Source organism: Mobula birostris, chromosome 8 (genome assembly GCF_030028105.1).
Source record: "Mobula birostris isolate sMobBir1 chromosome 8, sMobBir1.hap1, whole genome shotgun sequence".
Lineage (NCBI taxonomy): Eukaryota > Metazoa > Chordata > Chondrichthyes > Myliobatiformes > Myliobatidae > Mobula > Mobula birostris.
In genome coordinates this window covers 158,917,541-158,939,871 of record NC_092377.1, presented here as the reverse complement: position 1 = coordinate 158,939,871, position 22,331 = coordinate 158,917,541, and positions in this window count along the sequence as shown.

Below are 22,331 nucleotides of genomic sequence, written 5' to 3'. Positions count from 1 at the left end.
TTGTAGAACATTTTAATGTTTCTTGTGATTTAATGTTATTGTTCCTCATTGTCTTTTCCTTCTACTTTCTCTCTTCTTATTATAAACTTCTCTGTTATTTACTGAATATCTGATTTCATTCCCCTCAATTGCTCTCTTCAATCTTTTTCTTCCTGGAACATCATGTGTTTACTTCAATTTGACCTTTAAGCAGTATATACGATCCTGCACGGAAAGTCAAATTCAAAGTAAATTTGTTACTCAAGTCCATATATGTCACCATATGTTACTCTGAGATTCATTTTCTTGCAGGCATTCAGAGTGGACACAAATAGACACAATGGAATCCATGAGAAACTACACTCAAAGATGGACCAATACCTAATGTGCAAAAGAAGGCAAATAGCAAATACAAGAAAAGCAGATAATAATAACAATTGTAATGTTCTGGTTAAGATTTCTACTGCTATGCTGTTGGTATTTCATTTTAGATGTTCTCTGCAAAAGCAGTGTGTCAAAATGTTTTGGTTAAGTTACTAAGACCTGATGTTCAACTTAGGAATTTAGTGTCAGCCAATCAGAATAGTGGGATCTGGAGAGGGCTTGAGAGAGCGGGTGGAGGGAGTTTTGTGATGGGCAGCAGTCTGGTTTGGGGTCTTTCGGTGGGAGCTGCGGAGCGGGAGAGAAGGGAAGATGCCGCAGAGTGCCGTGGGAAGGAAAGCCCCTTTTGCAAGAAGTGCTCTGTGCAGATGAATGACTTCAAGGAGGAGGGCAAATACTCCTGGAAAAGAGCCGGTTTGTTCAAGATGGACTTCGAGGAAAGTTCAGACTGTGGCGGGCGCTTTCATGCAGACCGTGGGTTTGGCCCCGTGAGTAACGGTTATACCCAGCTTTGGAGGAGACGAGCTCCAACAGTTGAGCGCGCATTCAGACTGGTTTAACAGTAATGAATCCTTTTATTTTTTTCTTTTCTTTTAATAACTGTTTGATTAAGCTGATATTAATAAACATACTTTCTTTATAATTTTATGCAGTGTACGATCTGGTATTTCTTGCTGACCGATAATTGTGTATGGGCAGTATTTACACAGCATTCCCTCAAATGGAGGTTTCTTTAATCGGAACATCACGCCATTCCTGTTTGATTAAACCCCTAAATCACACCAACCCTGGACGTAAGTTGTTTATGACAAGTGGCCTTCCCACTGCCGAGCCAACTAATGAGCCGAATTTGTATTGGGCCTGGTGAGAGGGTTATACAATAAATAAATAATATTGAGAACATGAGTTGTAGAGCCCTTGAAAGTGAGGCCATAGGTTGTGGAATCAGTTCAGTGCTGAGGTGAGTGAAGCCATCCACACTGGTTCAGGAGCCTGATTGTTGAAGAGTAATAACTGTTCCTGAAACTGGCAACATGGGATAAAGCTCTTGTACCACCTCCTCGACGACAGCAGCGAGAAGGGAGCATGGCCTTGTTGGTGGGAGACCTTATGATGGATACTGCTTTCTTGGGGCAGTGCTCTTTGTAGATATGTTCAATGGTGGGGAGGATTTTTTCCATGATAGACCTGGCTGTATCCACTACTCTTTGTAAGCTTCTTCATTCATGAACTTTGGTGTTTCCATATCAGACCATGGATAATCTCTACTGTACACATATAGAAATTTTTCAAAGTTTCAGATGACATGCCAAATCTACACAAACATCTAAGAAAGAAGAGGCGCTGCCTTGCTTTCTTCATAATTGCCCTCACGTGCTAGACTGAGGACAGATCCTCTAAAATAGTAGCACACAGGAAGCACCATTTTCAATATTACCTATCAGTATTCCACATTGTTTGCTAACATTATTGTCTGCTTTTTTTCTGTCAAGTTCTAATTTCAATCGCTCAAAATCTGCTTCTCTCCCATTTATTAATCTGGTTCTATTCATAGAAACAGTTTACCTTTATGTTACAACCTTTCAGATAAAGGGAATTCACCCTTACAGAATTCATTCAATTCAAGTTCTGTCAACAAATTTCATGCCATTTTAAGTCAGTGATAAATCTGATTCTGACTAATTTGTAAGTTCACATATGGAAAAAAAATTGCTTTCTTGGAATTTATGTGGTGGGGAAGTAAATAAATTAACACAATATTCATATTTGAGAAACTGGTTTCTTGATGCAGGCACAGGTGCTGCAGCTTTACGTTCTGGAAAACCAGGAAATGGACTGTTTCCCAGGAATGCAACCACCACCCCCACTCCCACCCCTCCTAAAATCCTTTCCAGGTATTTGTCGTTTTAGCAAAGGGGTTGCTTTCCTTAAGAGAGGATTCATAAATCAAGAGTGCTTCCTGCTAGTTTGATATTAAAATCTCTGGTTTCACTCTAGATCAAAGAAAGCCCGAACATGCATTCACATATGTATTTGAAATCACTAAGTACCATTTCATTAACAATTACATCTCAAATGAAGGTGATATAAACAGGCAATGTATTCTTTCAGTGTTCTCACCAAGTGAGTCAAACAAGAACTTGAGAGGATTTGGTCAAGTGGGAGATCTTGTGGGGTCAAGTGGAATGAGGGGATTACAGCTGCAAACCTGGGGTTCACCCTTCGTAGGTAGGAGAGAATTTTAGAAAACTTACATTTACACACTTAGTCCAGTGGTCGTGGAGCATACGGATCCCTTCTTTGTAGTAGTCGGTGTTTTGGTCCACAGCAGGGGTGATTGATAAGTTTGTGGCCTAGAGTAGAAGGACATGAGTTATTAACTTCAAACTTTCTGCATTTTCACTCAGAGTTGAAATGCACATGCATGTAACAAGAGCTGTATAACTTATCTCCTTCTACCTTAAGCCACGAACTTATTAATCACCCCTGCTGTGGACCACCTGGAGGTCCAAGACGCTCTTGTTACATGCACGTGCAGTTCAACTCATTGAGTGAAAATGCAGAAAGTTTGAAGTTAGTAACTCATCTCCTTCTACCTTTGGCCGCAAACTTATCAATCACCCTTGCTGTGGATCACTTCTACAAAGAAGGGATCCGTATGCTCCACGACCGCTGGACTAAGTGTGTACATGTAGGAGGGGACTATGTTGAAAAATAAATATGCTAGGTTTTCTAAAATTGACTCCTTCTACATTAGGCCACAAAATTATCAATCACCCCTCGTACTTAAATCATTAAGGTGAAAGCTTTGTAGTCAGAGGGTCATAAGATTTTTGAATTCTGAAAGTTAACTAACAGAAGTTTAGAACAAACTGTGTCTCACGCTCTTTCAGCACCACGGACAGCTCACGTAAGGCCTGGAGAGCGAACAGGAGGAGAGTGAGAGAGAGAAAGGATGCAAGCAAGAGAGAGAAATTACGATTTGTGGAAACGCCTAATCGCCTATACAAATTTTGAGAGAAATACGTGGTTTATTTTATTATTTTAATTATAAACTTTATTTCTGCTAAAAATGTGTTAAAAGACTTATCACTAGAACTTCACCACCCTCCTGTGCTTGAGTGCTGAGAATGCTTTAATGAGCTCATCTTTGTCCAGCAATCTTGTTATTTCATGCTCAATTGATATCTGACCAACAGCTGACAGACGCTCCTGGAGCATGGTTGTCCTCAGATGCGTTTTGATGAGCTTTAGCCTCGAAAAGCTTCTCTCTCCACTCACTACAGTCACAGGCACTGTCAGCATGAGTCTTAGAGCAGTGGTGAGGTTAGGATGCAGTTCCATCAGACTGTTGCTGTAAATCTAGCTCAGGATCTACAGGCCAGTGGTTTTTTTTGCAGGCACGGCACTGACAGCAGCCGACACCTCGCGCGAAAGGTCCTCAGCATCCGCATCACCAAGTGTCCTCTCCATGGTTACGCAGCTGTCTTTCAGTGTGCGACCTTGGGTGGCTTTTTTCATTTCCTCTCTTCTGTAAATGAAGCCAAACGGACTGTAAAATGACTCCATCAGCTTGAAGCGCTCACTAATGCCTGTGATGGCAGAGTTCAAAACTTCCCTCTTGTACCGTTCCTCGGGTGCCACTGTCAGGGAAGGATCTGCACTTTGGGACTCGTACCGGAACTGGCGTTTTGGTTTTCTGATTCATGCAGTAGGAAAGACCATTGGCATCCCTATCTCTTCAGCTATGTCTCTGGCATCTGTTTGGGCGGATGAAAGGCCGTTCTCTCTGTATTCCTTGAGAAATTTCAGAACATATTCCATCTCGCGCTGTAACACATCGATTCCCACTTGTGGGTTCTGGAGCAGCTTGCTGACACGATTCACCTCATGTAAAACATTGTACCAGATGATAACAGTCAGCAGGAATTTCCATGACATGATCTCCTGTTCTAGGCCTCTGGCTGCAGAGATGGTTTCACTGTCACCTTTCTGTGTGGCATGTTCAATCAGTGACAGGAGCGCATTGCCAACATCAGGAAGCTGCTAGCGCAGGACTTTCATGCTTTCCACGCAGCACTCCCATTGCATGTTGGATGTGGCCTTGGGGGTCACCTGTGGCACGTTCTCCTTGAAAAGCTCCCCTCTCTGTGTCGATGAGCTGAATAGTGTGTAGAGACGTTGCCGCACCCCAAAGAAGCTCTCAGACTCCACTGTTGATTTTGCAGCATCGATAATGACTAGGTTTAGGCTGTGGCTGGCGCATGGCATGAACAGTGCTTTTTTGTTAATATCTCGCTCCCTCTTCTGTACCCCGCCATTTTCCCCCCGCATATTGCTCCCGTTATCGTATGCCTGCCCCCTGCATTTTGAGATATCTAATCCTAACTTCTCCATATGCATTAAGAAAATGTCGGTTAGGCCTGCACCTGTTGTGTCAAGCACTGGCAGGAAACCGACAAAATGCTCACTAACAGTAGCTCCGACATTTACTTGGCCCGTGACAATGCGCAGTGTCACAGAGAGCTGCTCTGTGTGTGCAGCGTCAGTGGTGCAGTCCATTATCACCGAGTAGTAACGTGATTGTTTTACTCTCTCTGTTATCGCTTCCAGTGTCTTGTCTCCAATAAGTGTGATTAACTCATTTTGTATGGTTCTCCCCATGTAGTGGTCAGCAATCTCTTTTCTCTCTGCTCGTCTGGCATGTTCACTCATCACTGGGTCGAACTCGGCAAGCAGCTCCACCAGACCTAGAAAGTTCCCATTATTTGGTTCATGTAGGGTGGAATTGTGGCCACGGAAAGCAAGGTTTCGTTCTGCAAGGTGACAGACTATGGCAATGAACCTCTTCATGACATCATTCCAGTGTTTTTTTTCCAGCATTTGCATTTCTTGGTACGTGCTGTCAATGGCACTGTGTGTTCTTAAGCGCGTTTCCAGCTCGCGCCAGCTATCCATGTTGGCACGGTGCGGATTTGAGTTCTCATGATCCTGGAGCGTGCGAGTGAGTTGCTCCCACACTCTGAAACCTCCGCGAGTGAGACTGTGATTTTGCTTGCCAAATAGGGTACAGCAGAAACAGAAGATTGAATCAGATGGTTCTGAGTACACTAACCATGACCTACGAATGGTTTCTCCATTTTTCATCTTCATAAGAAATCTGTCCTTGGTAAAACAACGGTGTGATTGGCTCTGTGGAAAGTTAATGTCCTCTAACTGAACGGGACCTCTCCTAGCAATGTCGATCCGTTGGTCACTGGTAATATGTGTTGGCCAACTTGCCGGATTGGTCTCTGTGAATGTCAGTGGGGCTTTCTCTCTGCCTGGTGTGCTGTTGGCGGCATCTCCCTCACCTGTCTCAGTTGTAGGACTGTCATCATGCTGTGGTGCTTGTTCATCAAACAAAGTCTGGTCATCATTATCACCATCTGTTTGAGTAGAATTGTTCTTCTTATTTTTATTGCTCTGATTATCAACATCTCCTGTACTGCTTACACTGTCACTTGGCACTGCAGCCCCATGCTGTGACGATGGTGTAGCAGCAACTGCAGTCGGCGGGCCTTTTACAGACGCTGGACCAAAGAAAGATGTAACATTTGGGAGACTATTTAGACGTTTTGTTTTGTTGTCATATTTTCCGTTTTTTAGCACCACTAGGATAGGAGCGTTTCATTTTCCTCTCATTGAAAAGTAGCCTTCTTTGGTAGGAGCAATGTTTACAAGTGAAGTAAATATTTTAATGTATTTTCTCAGATGTCAGTCAGCGAGCGCCCACTGGTGGTTCGGCTGGCAATAGCAGGAGAATATTGTGGCGTCTGGGAGCTGTGCATTAAATTTTTGCATGTCAGTCGGGGGCCCCTGGGAGGGCAGGGCCCGTTTCAGTTGAAACAGGTGAAACCTAGCTAAGGCCGCCTATGGTTGTGTTTGAACATGGCCATTGCTTTCCCATGTAGATAAATGCCTCAGATACCCCTTTCTCTCAGGAATCTCAGTGACCTCCTCCCCCGGGTAAATCTCTGGCTAGCCAGACGATCTATGCCTCCTATCATCTTGTACACCTCTATTAAGTCACTTTTTATTGTTTGCTCCAAAGAGAGAAGCCTGAGCTTGCTCTACTTATTTATGTGACTTCTTGCAGTTATGAGGACATCTTTGTGTAAGCTCTTTGCCATAAGATTCTAGCAACCCAATGCCTTGCTTGATTCATGAAATCCAGCCTCATATTTGCTAAATTCACAGTGGCTTTTCGTAGACTGTTTCAGCAAGCTCAGTAGTGGTTTTGGTGACATAGCTGTGCTTGTAAACTCCATTTTGGTAGTAGATTAAATTAAACCAGTCAGGCCTTGTTATTATTACAGGTGAAGGTTGCTGTATTTCAATTCCCTTTCTCTGACTTCAAAAATTAAAACAGATATGTAAGTGGGAGCATGTTCCCTTAAAGTTAGTAGTATTAAAACAAGCATTCATAAATTGAGCACCCATAAATTTAGGGATACCTTTTTTATCATCCTGAAATATATTATGGTCACTGTTACCTAGATGTTCCTCTATATACTTTATCGATTCTGACTCATTCTCCATTGCCAGGTCATTGGGCTTTTTACATATTACATTAGAAAGAAGTCACACATACAGTATACTGTATCTTATCTCTTTAAATTGATAGAGATTATCATCCCTTTGATTTGACAAATGTATTTCTTTCTCCACCTCTCCTTCATTTAGGTGTTCTGTAGACCATGTCCGTTACTGTGATGGATTATTTTATTTTATTTAAGTTTTACGTTCAAAGTTCAAAGTAAATTTTATTATCAAAGTACCTATGCATCATCGTATAGAACCCTGAGATTCGTTTTCTTATGGGCATACTCAACAAATCTATAGAATAGTAACTTTTAAAGAATCAGTGAATGACGACCAAGCTAGGGCTTTCAACCAGGGTGCAGAAGCCAACAAACTGTGCAAATGCAAAAAAAGAAGAAACAGTAATATAAATAAGTGAGCAATAACTATTTAGAACATGAGATGAAGAGCTTGAAAGTGAGTCTATGGGTTGTGGGAACATTTCAATGAAGTTGAGTGAATTAATCCCTTTGTTCAAGAGTCTGATGGTTGAGGGGTGGTAACTGTCCCTGAACCTGGTGGTATGAGTCCTAAGGCTCTTGTACATTCTTCCCGATGGCAGCAGTGAGAAGACATCATCTGGGTGGTGCGGGTCCCAGTGTTTCACGTGGATGTGCTCAGTGGTTGGGAGAACTTTACCTGTGATGGACTGGGCTATTTCCACTACTTCTAGTAGAATTTTCCATACTAGTCTGTGATGCAGCCAGTCAATATATTCCCCACTACACACCTACAGAAGTTTGTCAAAGTTTTGGATGTCATGCCGAAACTCCACAAGCTCCTGAGGAAGTAGAGGCACTGCTGTGCTTTGGAGATAGCTGATGGTTGTAGGAAAGCAGCTGTTTCTGAACCTAATGTTGCAGGATTTCAGGCTTCTGTCCCTTCTGCCTGACGGTAGGAGTGAGGAGAAGGCAGGGTGTAGATGCTGGGGATCACTAATGATGTCAGTTTTTTGAATCTATCACAGATCCGTTCTAACTGGTACCTGTACCAGGGTGCTCAAAGCCTGTGCCCCTCAGCTATATGAAGTACTTCGCCATGTCTTCAACCTGAGCCTGAGGCTCCGGAGGTTTCCTGTATTGTGGAAGACGTCCTGCCTCATCCTTGTGCCGAAGATGCCGCGCCCCAGCGGCCTCAATAACTACCGACCAGTGGCATTGACCTCCCACATCATGAAGACTCTGGACAGACTTGTTCTGGAGCTGCTCCGGCCTATGGTCAGGCCGCATTTAGATCCCCTCCAGTTCGCCTACCAGCCCCAACTAGGAGTTCAGGATGCCATCGTCTACCTGCTGAACCGTGTCTACGCCCACCTGGACAAGCCAGCGAGCATTGTGAGGGTCATGTTTTTTGACTTCTCCAGTGCATTCAACACCATCCGCCCTGCTCTGCTGGGAGAGAAGCTGACAGCGATGCAGGTGGATGCTTTCCTGGTGTCATGGATTCTTCATTACCTGACTGGCAGACCACAGTACGTGTGCTTGCAACACTGTGTGTCCGACAGAGTGATCAGCAACACTGGGGCTCCACAGGGGACTGTCTTGTCTCCCTTTCTCTTCACCATTTACACCTCAGACTTCAACTACTGCACAGAGTCTTGTCATCTTCAGAAGTTTTCGGATGACTCTGCCATAGTTGGATGCATCAGCAAGGGAGACGAGGCTGAGTACAGGGCTATGGTAGGAAACTTTGTCGCATGGTGTGAGCAGAATTATCTGCAGCTTAATGTGAAAAAGACTAAGGAGCTGGTGGTAGATCTGAGGAGGGCTAAGGTACCGGTGACCCCTGTTTCCATCCAGGGGGTTAGTGTGGACATGGTGGAGGATTACAAATACCTGGGGATACGAATTGACAATAAACTGGACTGGTCAAAGAACACTGAGGCTGTCTACAAGAAGGGTCGGAACCGTCTCTATTTCCTGAGGAGACTGAGGTCCTTTAACAGCTGTCGGAAGATGCTGAGGATGTTCTACGAGTCTGTGGTGGCCAGTGCGATCATGTTTGCTGTTGTGTGTTGGGGCAGCAGACTGAGGGTAGCAGACATCAACAGAATCAACAAACTCATTCGTAAGGCCAGTGATGTTTTGGGGATGGAACTGGACTCTCTGACGGTGGTGTCTGAAAAGAGGATGCTGTCCAAGTTGCATGCCATCTTGGACAATGTCTCCCATCCACTACATCATGTACTGGTTGGGCACAGGAGTACATTCAGCCAGAGACTCATTCCACCGAGATGCAACACAGAGCGTCATAGGAAGTCATTCCTGCCTGTGGCCATCAAACTTTACAACTCCTCCCTTGGAGGGTCAGACACCCTGAGCCAATAGGATGGTCCTGGACTTATTTCCTGGCATATTTACATATTACTATTTAATTATTTATGGTTTTATTACCATTTAATTATTTATGGTGCAACTGTAATGAAAACCAATTTCCCCCAGGGTCAATAACGTATGACTATGACCAATGAACGAATTCTGATTTAAGATCTAACTGTACAAAATTAGCTAAGAATTGTACTAATATATAGCTAAATCATTTGAGGCAGTGTGGGCACGTGGCCAAGTGGTTAAGGCTTTGGACTAGCGACCTGAAGTTCGAGAGTTCGAGCCCCAGCCGAGGCAACGTGTTGTGTCCTTGAGCAAGGCACTTAATCACACATTGCTCTGTGACGAAACTGGTGCCAAGCCGTATGGGTCCTAATGCCCTTCCCTTGGACAAACATTGGTGCCGTGGAGAGGGGAGACTTTCAGCGTGGGCAACTGCTGGTCTTCTATACAACCTTGCCCAGGCCTGCACCCTGGAGGGTGAAGACTTTCCAGGTGCAGATCCATGGTCTCGCATTTGAGGGCAGTACATCTTCCAGCTATGTTGGTCATTGACACAAATGACACATTTCGTTATGTTTCGAAATTTTGACATTCATGTGACAAATAAAGCAAAATTTTAATCTTTAGTGCCTTCTGAACCGCACAGCATCCTGGTAAGCCTCTTCTATGCCCTCTTTAAAGCTTCTACATCCTTTCTGTAATGGGGCAAACAGAAAAACTCCTAAGTTATTTTATCCTTATTAGTAATAAGTTTATGTAACAGCATGCCTTCGATTGGAGTGCTGTTAAAGCAATGTGCATCTCAGAGTGGGAGTTTGGTCTCATAAAACTAATTGGGGAGCATTTTGTTTAACATATAGTCACTGACACTGGACTTACTTCAAAGATGCTGATAAAAGTCTGCTGAGGAAGATGCCAGCATATGTTTCTCAATGTTTATCACCACTTCACAAAGCATAATTTCTCATCAATAAGCTATTAAGGCTCCAGGAAGAGACTGGAATGAAAGACATGTTTTAAAGCAAGATTGTGATGAAAATTTAATTTGCAAATATGTGGAGACTAATGGCAGTAGTAATTCAGTGCAGAAAACCATTGATTTGTGAATCTTTGCAGTTAACTCGGAGACATGAAAGTAAAAGTACCTTCAACTGAAGCAAAATAAAAAGGAATTGGTTTAATCAGTTACTCCATGCCCAACCTCTGTCCTGGTCAATGCTACTAGTTGTGAGTTCTCAAGCAATCTCAATGATGTGCAATAATGTATGTGAATTCTCTCTACATTTAAAGATTAAAGATAAAATTAGATTTATTTGCCACATGTACATTGAAGCATAAGAAATACAGTGATATGTGTCATTTGCATATTTGTCTGCTAATTGATGTAATAGTTTAATTGGGCATTATAAATTGTCCTGTGATCAGGTTAGTGTTAAATAGGTGTGTTGCTGGATGGAGATGCTCAAACGTCTGGAAGAGCCTGTTCCATGCTGTATCTCTAAATAAAAATAAACTAAGTAAATGTATCATGCCCACAACTCACTAACCTATTTACTGATAGGTCTTTGGAATGTGGGAGGAAACCCGCACAGTCACGGAGAGAATATAGACACTCCTTACAGACAGCGGTGGGTATTGAACCCTGGTTGCTGGTACTGTAAAGCATTCCACTAATTGCGATGCTACCATGAACATGGGGAATTTGGCATCAATTGTGTCTATTTCTTGCTGCAGGCTCTTGACTTGCTCCCATTGTGCCCTGGATTCTTGAATATGGTCCAGTTTGTAGATCTGTATTCTGTTCCAAATATCCCTGATTTATATTCACACAAACAAGGAATTTCTTTGCACCCTGGCGAATGTGACAACCAAGTAATCTGAACCTTGGTGTAGATTTGGCTATGACAGAGTGATTGACGTTACAAGCCACATTCAGCTCCTCCAGGGTAAAAACAGCCAAGCTGAAGGGACAACTTGGGAAGAGGTTTGTGTGTGTCAGGGGGAGAGGTGAACTTTGACAAAGGATTGATCAAATGAGATGAATACAAATGGACAGGGAGATGAAATACCATTTTACTGATCTCCCTCCCTTTCAGCTTAACAGCAGCACTCCAGGAGGCTTAAGGTCATTATTTTTTTACCGTGCCTATGGTCTGTTCTTCTATCAAATTACGGTATTGTTTGCACTGTTGTAACTATATGTTATAATTATGTGGTTTTTGTCAGTTTTTCGGTCTTGGTCTGTCTTGTGTTTCTGTGATACCACACTGGAGGAACATTGTATCATTTCTTAATGCATGCATTTCCAAATGACAATAAATGAGGACTGAGTGTCCTCATAATCTAATCTAATCTAATCTAACAGATACCCACAATTTTGATGCCACCTGTACGGATACGAACGTGGCTGCATAAAGTTTAGATCTGTAATGTTGAAACCACATGAGGACTAATGTTAGAGTCACAGAGCAGTACAGCACTGAAACCTGTTGTTCGGCCCGTCTAATCTATGCTGACCTGTTATACTGCCTAGTCCCATCAAGCCACACCTGGGCCATAGCTCTCCATACTCCTCCTATCCATGTACTTTATTCAAACTTCTGTTAAATGTTACAGTTGAACCACTGCAATCACCGCTGCAGTTGCCGGCTCGATATATTTCACCTTTCACGCTTAACCCAAGATCTCTAGTTGTAGTCTCACCCAAACTCAATGGAAAAAGCCTCCTTGCCTTTACACTGTATATACCCTCATAATTTGTGTACCTCTGTCAAATCTTCCTTTATTATCCTATGCTCCAGGTGATTAATTCCTGATCTATTCAACCTTTCCCTATAACGCAGGTCCTCAAGTCCCAGAAACATTCTTGTAAATTTTCTGCATACTCTTTCAATCTTATGCAATATTGATAAGGAAGAAAATCTCTAGAATTTTCTGCAACAATGAACAATCTGCTCAGTGGGTTCTCCAGCAGACTGAGGCTTTGGATTCCTGCATCAGCAGTGTCTTGTGTCTCCCTGGAACTTTCTCCATCAGAGCATCGTGGAGGCATGGACATGGGCCAGAGCTAAAGAAGATCAGCCAATTGAGGGTAGTGTGAATTGGCCCGGAAGAGGTCCGAGTGGCCTGCTCCTCCCTCTATCTTACATTCTGAGAGAGTGGAGTAGAATTGAGGACTGGCAGGCACAAATGGAAAGGCAGCAGGGGGATGGAATCGTCGACACTGAGGTTTTCTTCTTTTCCATTTTTAAGTTGTTAGTTTTGCCCAAGTCGTTTAGTTTAGTTTAGTTGATTTTTTTTTTCTTTTGGGATGGGTTTTTTTCCTTGTTTTTTTTTCTTTTTCTTTTTTTTTTCCTTTTTTTTTGCTTTATATTATCCATGATCAGTTCTACATGTATGGGAGTCTTGGTAATTTCCACTATTCGGTTTTGCAATTACTCTTTTTTAAATGTAACAATGCATCTCCTATTATCTGTATTATTGCTATGTTTTGTTTCTATATTCTGAAATTAATAAAAAGATTGAAAAAGAAAGACAAATGGAAAGGCAGCTTGTGAAGCAAAGGTGGTTTGAATACAGTGTGGTTTCATTCCCACAAAGGAAAAGAGAGGTCAACCAAGACCATGAGTCCTCAAATGCTCGAAGGGAAACTGGAATAATACAAAAGGGCAATGGTGGTCAGTTGTTAACTGAAGGAAATCTCAGCAAATCTTCAGGAATAAAGAAAGTGGCAATATGAGAAATTATCTGTGTTAGTGACAAGACAAGATTTGTCTCCAATCCCTAATTGTCCTGGTGAGCCACTGGCTAGAACCACTGCAGTCACTGTTGTGACTGTGATTGAAGTTACAGGGAGGCACTGAAGCTGGTGATATAGAAGTCTTTATTCAGCACAAAAAGCAGGCATCATTGGAGACACTCTCAGTAGAGGCCAATATTAAATAACATTTTTATATGCTACTGATCAATTCTATAGTTACAATGTATCTACAATGCTTCCTTTGAGTTACATATAATTTTCAAATACCTGGATCTTCAAACCAACACTCCAGACATCCAAAATGAATGTCAATCACCACTGACTGATAGGGTTCCTCTTGACCTCACCTACCACCCCAGCAACCTTCGCGCCCAGCACGTAATTCTCCATAACATCTGCCATCTCCAACGGGGTCCCACCACCAAGCACATTGTTCCCCCCCGCACCCCACTTTCTGCTTTCCACAGGGATTGCCCCCTATGCGACTTCCTTGTCCTTTCATCCCTTCCCACAGACTTCCCTGCTGGTATTTATCCTAGCAAGCAGAAGAAGTGCAACACCTACCCCCACAACTCCCTTCAGGGCCCCAAACAGTCCTTCCAGGTGAGGCAACGACTCACCTATGAGTCTGTTGGGGTCATCTACTGTATTCAGTGCTCCTGCTGTGGCGTCCTGCACGTCGCTGTAGGATGGGAGACTGGCTCACTGAGCACCTGCATTCCGTCCACCTGGAAAAGTGGGCTCTCCCAATGCCCAACCATTTCAATTCTACTGACCATTCCCATTCCGACATGTCAGTCCATGGCCTCCTCTACTCTTGTAATGAGGCTACTCTCAAGTTGGAGGATAGTACTTTATAATCTGTCTGGGAAGTCTCCAACCTGATGGCATGACCATCAATTTCTCAAACTTTCAGTAATTTCCACCCCCCTTCACCATTCCCCATTCCCATTTGCCTCACCCACTTTACTTACTTATCCACCCATCACCTCCCTCTAATGTTCCTCCCCCTTCCCTTTCTTCCATGGTTTTCCACCCTCTCCTATTAGATTCCCCCTTTTCCAGCTATCTCTTTCACCAATCAACTCCTCAGCTCTTTACTTCAACCTCACCCCCCCATTTCTGTTTTGCCTGTCACCTACCACCCTGTACTTCTTCCTCCCCTCCTCCCACCTTCTTACTCTGACCTCATCTTTTTCTCCAGTCCTGATGATGGGTTTCGGTCTCTAATGTTGACGGTTTACTCTTTTCCATCGATGCTGCCTGGTCAACTGATTACCTCCAACATTTTCAGTGTGTTACTAGAAACTGCTCACCCTATCCACTGCTGATTCCTTGATGAGGACTAGTGTGTGTTCTCCCCATTTCCTCTTCCTGAAGTCCAGGCGATTGCTGAGCCTCTAGTAATGATCTTTGCATCATCGATTGGGATGGGAGGAGTATCAGAGGATAGTAGGGCTGAAAATGTTGTTTCTTGTTTAAGAAAGGAAGAAGAGATAACCCAGGAAATTATAGACAGCGAGTCTTTCTTCAGTAGTGGGAAAGTTGTTGGAGAAGATCCTGAGAGGCATGATTTGTGAGTATTTGGAGAGATATCATTTGATTTAGAGATATTCAGCATAGCTTTGTCAAGGGCAGGTCATGCCTTATGAACCTGATTGAATTCTTTGAGGATGTAACAAAACACATTGAAGGTAGAGCCATGGGTGTAGTGCATATGGATTTCAATAAGGCATTTGATAAGGTTCCCCGTGCAAGGCTCATTCAAAAAGTAAGGAGGCACGGGATCCAAGGAGACCTTGCTTTGTGGATCCAGAATTGGCTTGCCCGCAGAAGGCAAAGGGTGGTTGTAGATGGTTCATATTCTGCATGGAGGTCGGTGACTAGCGATGTGCCTCAGGGGTCTGTTCTGGGATCCCTCTTCTTTATGATTTTTATAAATGACCTGGATGAGGAAGTAGAAGGGTTAGTAAGTTTGCTGATGACACAAAAGTTAGGGGGTGTTGTGGGTAATCTGGAGGGTAGTCAGAGTTTACAGCAGGACATCGATAGGATGCAGAACCAGGCTGAAAAGTGGCAGATGGAGTTCAACCCAGATAAGTGAGAAGCGGTTCACTTTGGTAGGTCAAATTGGAAGAAAGAATATGATATTAATGGTATGACTCTTGGCAGCGTGGAGGATCAGCGAGATCTTGGGGTCCGTGTCCATAGGTTGACAGTGTTGTTAAGAAAGCTTAAGGTGTGTTGGCCTTCATCAGCTATGGGACTGAGTTCAAGATCTGTGAGGTAATGTTACAACTTATGTTAATGTTTGGAGCATTGTGTTCATTTCTGGTCAGCTCACTACAGGAAGGATGTGGATACTATAGAAAGAGTGCAGAGGAGTTACAAGGATATTGCCTAGATTGGAGAGCATGCCTTATATGGATACGTCGAGTGAATTTGGCCTTTTCTCCTTGGAGTGACGGAAGATGAGAGGTGACCTGATAGAGAGATGATAAGAGGCATTGGTCATGTGGATAGTCAGAAGCTTTTTCCCAGGGCTGAAATGGCTAACATGAGGGGGCATCGTTTTAAGGTGCTTGGGAGTAGGTACAGAGGGGATGTCAGAGGTAAGTTTTTCACACAGAGAGTAGTGGGTGCATGGAATGCACTGCTGGCGACAGTGGTGGAGTTGGATACAATAAGGTCTTCTAAGAGATTCTTAGATAAGTACATGGAGCTAAGAAAAATAGAGGGCTATGGGGTAGGGAAATACGAGGCAGATTCTTGAGTAGGTTATATGGCAGTTGGCACAACATTGGGGCCGAAGGGCCCGTAATGTGCTGTAACACCATCTCTTCTTGGTGTTATGTACATTGAGTACAAGGTTGCGACACCACTCAACCATCTGACTTAACGCACTCCTGTACGCCTCCTCCTCACCATCTGAATTTCTGCCCACAACCATTGTGTCATCAGCAAATTTATAGATGGCGTATCAGCTGTGCCTTAGGCGCACAATCGTGGGTGTAGAGAGAGTAAAGCAGTGGGCTAAGCATGCATCCTTGAGGTCTGGCTATGTTGATTGCCAGCAAGGAAGAGATGTTAATTTCAATCTGCACTGACTCGGGGTCTCCCGATGAGAAAGCCAAGGGATCCAGTTGCAGAGGGAGGGACAGAGGCTCAGGTTTTGAAGCTTGTTGATTAGAACTAAAAGTATGATGGTTTTGAACGCTGAGCTGTAGTGAACGAACAGCAGCTTGACATAATTATTACAACTGCAACATACACAAAATGCTGGAGGAACTCAGCAGGTCACGCAGCACAAACCAGAGAAAATCTGCAGCTGCTGGAAATCCAAGCAACACAGGGCAGGCAGCATCTGTGGAAGAAGAGTACAGTCAACGTTTCGGGCCGAGACCCTTCAGCGTACCCTCTTGATGCTGTCTGACCTGCTGTGTTTCTCCAGCATTTTGTGTGTGTTTCTTTGCATTTCCAGCATCTGCAGGTTTTCTTGTGTAAGTATTACTATTGTCCAGGTGACCCAATGCCAAGTGGCGAGCCAGTGAGATGGCAGCCACTGCAGACCTGTTGTGGTGGTAGGCAAATGGCACAGGTTTTCTGTTCCCTACCAGGTACCATTTGGGTCCTGACACCTTACGAGGGTTTCACCCTCTCGAAGGATGTCTGACATCAGCGCCTGAGACAGATATCGCAGGATCACCGGATGCTGCAGGGGTTCTCACTGCTATATTTCTATTCTCCCTTTCAAAGTGTTCAGCTCACCTGGGAGTGAAACATTGCAGGGAGTGAAGATTCTGCCATGCTGTGTCCTCTAGAACAAAAGGATTTTCTCTCCTGCCCAATAGGTCAGCTCTTCATTTTTTTAAAGTGTTTTTTTAAAATTGAGATACAGCGTGGAATATGCCTTCCCGGCCCTTCGAGGACGCTGCCCAGCAACCCTAGCCTAATTAAGGGACAATTTATAATGACCAATAAACCTACCAACTTGTATGTCTTTAGAATGTGGGAGGAAACCAGAGCGCCCAGACGAAACCCACATGGTAATGGGGAGAATGTACAAACGCTTTGCAGACAGCTCAAACACCATCTATAAATTTGCTGAGGATACAACCATTGTTGGTAGAATCTCAGATGGAGATGATTAGATTAGATTAGATTAGATTCAACTTTATTGTCATTGTGCCGAGTACAGATACAAAGTCAATGAAATGCAGTTAGCATCTAACCAGATATGCTAAGAATAGTGTTATTTACGAAATAACTGTGAATAAAAAGTAAGTGCTACAGCACACAAATATATAAGTACTGAGACAGTACAATACGGATGCAATACTGCTTAGCACTGTGATGAGAGGTTCAGCAGGGTCACAGCCTCAGGGAAGAAGCTCTTCCTGTGCCTGCCGGTGTGGGAGCGGAGGCTCCTGTAGCGCCTACCGGATGGGAGGAGAGTAAAAAGTCCATGGTTAGGGTGAGATGCATCCTTGATAATGCTTTTCGCCTTGCCCGGGCAGCGTTTATGGTAGATGTTCTCAATGGTGGGCAGTTGGGTACCGATAATCTGCTGGGCAGTTTTCACCACACGCTGGAGTGCTTTGCGGTCCGATACGGGACAATTGCCATACCACACTGAGATGCAGTTGGTGAGTATGCTTTCAAGGGTACGGTTGTAAAAGACCGTCAGTATCCTGGGACAGAGGTGAGAAAGGGTGTACAGGGGCAAGATATGCCAACTGGTGGAGTGGCGTTGTAGCAACAACCTGGCACTCAATGTCAGTAAGATGAAAGAGCTGATTGTGGACTTCAAGAAGAGTAGGATGAAGGAACACATACCAATCCTCATAGACGGATCAGAAGTGAAGAGAGTGAGCAGTTTCAAGTTCCTGGTTGTCTGATCTCTGAGGACCTAACCTGGTCCCAACAGATCGATGCAGTTATAAAGAAGGCAAGACAGCGATTATACTTCATTAGGAGTTTGAAGAGATTTTGTATGTCAACAAATACACTCAAAAACTTCTATAGTTGTACCATGGAGAGCATTCTGACAGGCTGCATCACTGTCTGGTATGGAGGGGCTACTGCAGAGGACTGAAAGAAGCTGCAGAGGGTTGTAAATTTAGTCACTCCATCTTGGGTACTAGCCTACAAAGTACCCAGGACATCTTCAAGGAGCGGTGTCTCAGAAAGGCAGTGACCATTATTAAGGACCTCCAGCACCCAGGGCATGCCCTTTTCTCACTGTTACCATCAGGTAGGAGATACAGAAGCCTGAAGGCACACACTCAGTGATTCAGGAACAGCTTCTTCCCCTCTGCCATCTAGTTCGTAAGTGGACATTGAATCCGTGAACACTACCTCACTTTTAAAAGTATATATTATTTTAGGGTTTTTTTGCACGATTTAAAGTCTATTCAATATAGACCATAAGAGAAGTTGGCCATTCGGCCCATCAAGTCTGCTCCGCTATTTTATCATGAGCTGATCCATTCTCTCATTTAGTCCCACTCCCCTGCCTTCTCACCATAACCTGTCCTGGGTCCTGCACCAATAATATATGTTTACTGTAATTTATTTATTTATTATTATATTTTTTTCCCCTCTTCTTTATATTATGTATTGCATTGAACGGCTGCTGCTATGTTAACAAATTTCACGACGCATGCCGGTGATAATAAACCTGATTCTGATTCTAATTCTCATTCTGAATCGAACCCGGGTTGCTGGCACTGTAAGGTGTTGTACCAACCACTACACTACCATGCCGCCCCACGGTCGTGAGACTGTGGCCCCTACTTCTACACTTCACAATCAGTGGAAGCAGGCTCCCTATGCCTATTACAAACAAGAGGAAATCTGCAGATGTTGGAAGTCCAAGCAACACCCACACACAATGCTGGAGGAACTCAGCAGGCCAGGCAGCATCAATGGGAAAGAATACGGTCGATGTTTCTGGCCAAGACCCTTCGTCAGGACTGTATCAATTATGCTGAATCCTTTGAGGTTTGTATGTTTTGATGGAGTTAGTTCTCATTTTATTAAACTCTAGATGATATAAGCCTTGCCTATTCTATCTCTGCTTTTGTGACAGAACCACCCTCTCAGGAACCAGTCTGCTGAACCTTTGCTGTACTCCTTTCAGAGTAAATTGTGGTAGGATCTTCTCCTTCAGCAAAGCCCATTACTCCTTTTGCCTTCCTGACTGCCTATTGTGCCTGAATGTTAATAAGTTCAAATCCCTCCAGGTAGATAAAACATAGAACACAGAGATATGTGGAACATAGAACGTGACAGCACAGTACTGGCTCCACAGCCATGATATTGTGCCAAATTTATAACCTATTCTAAGATCAATCTAACCCTCAACTACTACGTAGTCCAAAATTATCAGATTATATATATTTTTTTCAATTATTCTATCATACTTTAGATTAGATTAGATTATGAAGACACGCAGTCCTCTTTTTACTGTCACTTAGTAATGCATGCATTAAGAAATGATACAATATTTCCTCCGGTGTGATATCACAAAACACAGGACAGACCAAGACTGGAAAAAACTGACAAAACCACATAATTATAACATATAGTTACAACAGTGCAACAATACCATAACTTGATGAAGAAGTCCGTGAGCACAGTAAAAAGTCCAAAGTCTCTCAAATGTCCCACATCTCACGCAGACGGAGAGAAGGATGAAAAACTCTCCCTGCCATACCCGACCACGGTCCGACTCTGAGTCATCTGAAAATTACGAGCTCTGATCAGCTCTCCGACACCGAGTACTGAGCGCCATCTCTATCCGAATGATTCAACCTCCTTCTCAGTCGCCAACAGCAGGCAAAGCCGGGGATTTTGAGGCCTTCCTTCCAAAAGATTCCCGACCGCGCAGTAACGACAGCAGCGAACGAGCATGTGCCTATCTATGGAATATAGGCACCTATTTCAACCTTAAATTTAATGAAGAATCTCTAACTTAAAAGGGAATAATCAGCTCATTTTAGTAATGATAACCGCAAGATTGCAGTACTGTCATCAAAGTCAAAGTTGAGTTTATTGTCATTTGCGTAAGTGTATGTCTGCACAGGTGCGATAAAAACATACTTGCAGCAGCATCTCAGGCACGTAATATCACAGAGGCGGCATTCACAATAAAAAGCATGAATTAAAAATAAATTATGCACTATTTTCACAGGAAAGATCGCAATTAGAACAAAACAAAGCATAGTCCATTTTAGTGCAAAGTTATCAAGAGATTAACAGTGCAGTGTTGCTGACCCTGTAGTTGGTTCAAAACCTGAATGGTTGCATCTGGTGGTGTTGAACTTCAGGCTTCTGTACTTTCTCCCCGAGAGTAGCAATGAGATGACGCACGACCAGGATGGTGGGGATCTTTGACGATCGACGTCACCGTCTTGAGGCAGCGCCTCCTCTAGATACCATTAGTGTGCTGGGTCCACTACTCTTTGCAGTTTCTTATGTTTCTGTGCATCTCGATTGCTCTAACAGACCATGATGCTACCAGTCAGGACACTTCAATAGTACATCTATAGAAGCCGAATCTTCTTTAACTCTTAAAAAAAGTAAAGTTGCTGGTGTACTTTCCTTTATGATTGCTTCTATGTGCAGGACCCAGGACAGGTCATAGTCATACTTTATTGATCCCGGGAAAAATTGGTTTATGTTACAGTTGCACCATAAGTAATTAAATAGTAATAAAACCATAAATAGTTAAATAGTAATATGTAAATTATGCCAGGAAATTATGAAATAAGTCCAGGACCAGCCTATTGGCTCAGGGTGTCTGACCCTCCAAGGGAGGAGTTGTAAAGTTTGATGGCCACAGGCAGGAATGACTTCCTGTGACGCTCTGTGTTGCATCTCGGTGGAATGAGTCTCTGGCTGAATGTACTCCTGTGCCCAACCAGTACATTATGTAGTGGATGCGAGACATTGTCCAAGATGGCATGCAACTTGGACAGCATCCTCTTTTCAGACACCACCGTGAGAGAGTCCAGTTCCATCCCCACAACATCACTGGCCTTACGAATGAGTTTGTTGATTCTGTTGGTGTCTGCTACCCTCAGCCTGCTGCCCCAGCACACAACAGCAAACATGATTGCACTGGCCACCACAGACTCGTAGAACATCCTCAGCATTGTCCAGCAGATGTTATAGGACCTCAGTCTCCTCAGGAAATAGAGGTGGCTCTGACCCTTCTTGTAGACAGCCTCAGTGTTCTTTGACCAGTCCAGTTTATTATCAATTCATATCCCCAGGTATTTGTAATCCTCCACCATGTCCACACTGACCCCCTGGATGGAAACAGGGGTCACCGGTACCTTAGCTCTCCTCAGGTCCACCACCAGCTCCTTAGTCTTTTTCACATTAAGCTGCAGATAATTCTGCTCACACCATGTGACAAAGTTTCCTACCGTAGCCCTGTACTCAGCCTCATCTCCCTTGCTGATGCATCCAACTATGGCAGAGTCATCCGAAAACTTCTGAAGATGACAAGACTCTGTGCGGTAGTTGAAGTTCGAGGTGTAAATGGCGAAGAGAAAGGGAGACAAGACAGTCCCTTGTGGAGCCCCAGTGCTGCTGATCACTCTGTCGGACACACAGTGTTGCAAGCACACGTACTGTGGTCTGTCGGTCAGGTAATCAAGAATCCATGACACCAGGAAAGCATCCACCTGCATCCCTGTCAGCTTCTCCCCCAGCAGAGCAGGGCGGATGGTGTTGAACGCACTGGTCATTGACATTCACCAATCCTCAATGTAGACCGACGCCTGTTTGGTCCCCTTCCCCTTTCTGAAGTCAATAATTGGTTCTGTTGTTTTGCTGACATTGGGCAAGAGGTTGTAGTTGTGACACAAATCAACCAGGAGACCTATCCACTCCTTTACACTGACTCATCACTACCAGTCGTCCAAATACAGTGGTGTCATCAGTGGATTTGAAGGTGGTATTAGAGCTGTGCTTGGCCATGTAGCCATGTGTGTATGGAGAGTAGGGCAGGAGTCTAAGCACACAGACTTGAGTTGCGCATGCGTGGATGATCATCGGGGGGGGATGTTATCAATTTTCACTGTTTGAGGTCTGCCGGTGAGAAGGTCAAGGATCCAGTTGCAGAGGGAGGTCTGGATGTTCAGGTCTTGAAGCTTGATGATGAGCTTGGATGGGATATTGACCAGGGCCCCTGAAAACATATTCCTTAAGTAACTCCATGAGATCTTTTGTACACCTGTGGGAGT